Below are 3,440 nucleotides of genomic sequence, written 5' to 3' on the forward strand. Positions count from 1 at the left end.
AGACTTTATATATACACAGAGAATATGAAACAATACCTCCTCCCACCCCACTGTCCTGCTGATAATAGCTTATCTAAAGTAATCATCAGGTTAGGCCATTTCCAGCACAAATCCAGGTTTTCTCACCCTCCACCCCCCCACACAAATTCACTCTCCTGCTGGTGATAGCCCATCCAAAGTGACAACTCTTTACACAATGTGCATGATAATCAAGTTAGGCCATTTCCTGCACAAATCCAGGTTCTCTCACTCCCTCACCCCCCTCCAAAAACCCACCCCCATACACACACAAACTCACTCTCCTGCTGGCAATAGCTCATCCAAACTGACCACTCTCCAAGTTTAAATCCAAGTTAAACCAGAACACTCGGGGGGGGGGGTAGGTTCGGCACTTAAAAGAGTGATTCATAGAAGAGCCAGTACGCTAAGCAGATTGCTGCCTGAACTAGCCACTGGGAGATGCTGAGGAGAATGGGTGCAGCCTAAGCCCCACCCCTCAAGGGGACTTAGATGCCTAAGTCTGGGCCAGAGGGAAGTGCATCTCGCTGCTTGGGATTCACAGCTATGAATCCTCGCCTCACCTAATTCACGTCAGCCCTTTTTTAAAGAAAAACTGAGGCGTAGGTGCTCCCCCCCCCCATAACTGTCAGCACACTGGTTAAAGTCCTCACCTGGGCTATGGGGCACATGGGTCATTCTCTCTATTTCTCTCTCTAGCCCAATGAATATTTAAATATTAGTAGATAGCGGAACAGCTTCCACAGGAGAGAGTCCGAGAGCAACCCACCCATAGCCCAGGGGTTAGAGATGGGAGATGGGAAATCCGAGTGCAAATCCCTGCTCCACAATAGATTGCGGGTAGAACTGAAGCCACAGCTCGAGCATCATGGGTGAGCAGTCTAACCACCAGTGTGGGGGGTGGGGCTAAAAAGTTATAAAGAGGCACCACCATTTTGTGTTGTGTGGGTTCAGGCATGCTCAGAACATGTCTACCAGACCAGGCCCACAGGCGAGGAACTCCTAGTTTGTGAATCCCACTGCGACTGTTTAAAAGACTCTAATAAGTATCTGCCAAGAAGTAAGCATTAAAGTAAGACGCCTTGGGTTTGATTAATCTGTATGCTTTGGCTGTTCTCTGGCCGTGCAAAGCAGCCATAAACCCAACTAACAGCTAAACCAGCTGTAGGGCTGCTTAGTGTCACTAGAGCCACAGAAAGCAGCCAGATTGTACCAAGCGAATCTGACATTTGGATTTTAAAGATATTTTTCTCACTCCCCAATTCCATTTATTTTCATTGGCATGGTGTGACAGACCATCATTTTTCTACCAACAAGTCAGAGTTCCCACATTTCCTGAGCACAGGTGCTATGAAATATCGTGACGGCTGACCTTCTGCTCCCTGCTTCACCAGGTGTTAACTGAAGTCACGTCTCCATTTCTCATAGTGTCATTTAATCTCAATGAATGAGGAAAGAAACAAGTGTTTGGGAAACTCTGGCATAAGTGCTTAACTCTTCTTCTGTTGCTTGCTGAGTGGGCTGTCCGGGGATGGGGGAATATATCTTCTCTTTCTCACTCTTTGTGACAGAATATGCAATTCCTTCTTCTACATCATTTACATCACAGGTTTCAGAGTAGGAGCCGTGTTAGTCTGTATTCGCAAAAAGAAAAGGAATACTTGTGGCACCTTAGAGACTAACAAATTTATTTGAGCATAAGCTTTCGTGCTTATGCTGAAAATATGCATCCGATGAAGTGAGCTGTAGCACTGAGCATCTCCATTGCTTTGAAGAGGCTGCAGGCAATGGGAGAATTTGAAACTTGATATGACGTGTTGTATGTTTAAAAATATTTTGGGGTTAGCTCTCCTGCTACTAGATCTCCACTGAGTTAAATGATGACTTTCCATCACAGCCAATATTTTTGCTTGCTTTGAGCATAAGTTTAACTTAATAACCATAATTAGGACAAGACTTTTGGAGGAGCCCAATATGTAATTTACCAAATACCCAAGCCTGTACTGTTGGAAAAAAGGGATGGTTTAGTTTGCCTCCTCCCCCCCCACCCAGCAGTCAAACAAATGACTAAATAGATTGCCCCTGGAGTTCTGTTTCTGCACATTGGCGGTGCATTGTAAAGGAATCCAGTCAGCTTTGATTTCCTGTCAGGTTTGTTAATGCTAGTGCCTGACTACACAGACACAGACCCGTGCTGTTGTCTGGCTTTTGTTTTTGTGGCTCTTGCTGTGCATGAATATGGGGTGTCAAAGGGCTAAATCCTCATAAGGATTTAGGGGTGGCAATGCTCTGCATTTCTCCTAGCACCCTGCCACCTGTTGGAAACCTCAGCCTCTCATTAGGTGCATATAAAAGGGATCATCAGAAGCCAGCAAACTGAGTTGTGAGCCATTTGTCTAGCTAGGAGTGAAATGCAAAGGAAGTGGGAGAAGCGTGGGGATGCTGCCTATAATCCTTTGATCTGTACCATGGGGGGTGCCTAGCTCTCACTGATCTGGGCCTTATTTGCACTTACTTGCACTCAAGACTTAGGCGCCTAATCCTTTCTGGTGATAAACCAGAGAGGAGAGAGAACTCCCCCCTTATTTCCCCATTATAACCATTAGCCCAGTGAATAAGGTACTCACCTAAAATACAAATGACCTGTTTTCAAATTCCTAATTTGGACTAGAGTCCAGGTCTCCCAAATCGCAGGTAAATGCCCTAGACCCTGTGCTATTGGGTATTCTGGAGCATATGCTCACTCTCCCCCCAACACCTGCTCACCACTCTGCTGTCTTTTGCACTGGGTAGGCATGCTCCGATCAGGTTAGGAGGCCACCTTATTTGAGAATCCTGCTGGGGCTTAAGCACGAGCAGAAGCTCCGAGCAGCTCTTTAGCTGCAGGTGGCATTGGAATTGACAGCTTTGCAAATGCTGACCCTCAGAAGTGTAGGCACCTAGGGGACTTACAGGGCAGCTTAGTGGTCTTGGGTAGCTAAAGAGGCAGCTTGGTTTCTTACACACCTTTGTGGATTGAGCCCTTAGTGTATATTGCACATTTGGACTGAACTCCTGTATCATTTACATTACATTTGTTTGACTCTGCATCTTGTACTTTTCCATTTTAAATGACTGTAAACCATGGGAAGGCAATAGGGAAAGGGTGGAGTACTAGTGGTCTAGGCCAGAAGTGGGAGCCAGGCATTCTTGAATTCTCCTCTCCATTTTGTGCTGGCTCTCTCCACCTAAAACTTATTGACCTACCTCAGCACGAGGACACACAAATTAATTAGTTCAGACCAATTTCTAGCTTCATTCAATGAATGCAGTTCCCATTGACTTCAATGGGCAGATTTTTGACCTTATGAGCTTCTTATGAGCTTTCAGGGAAGATCCTGGAGGAAGCTGGAAATGCCATGGGCTAAATCCTGACCTTAGGG

The sequence above is a fragment of the Eretmochelys imbricata genome, chromosome 1 (genome assembly GCF_965152235.1).
Source record: "Eretmochelys imbricata isolate rEreImb1 chromosome 1, rEreImb1.hap1, whole genome shotgun sequence".
NCBI classification, from domain to species: domain Eukaryota; kingdom Metazoa; phylum Chordata; order Testudines; family Cheloniidae; genus Eretmochelys; species Eretmochelys imbricata.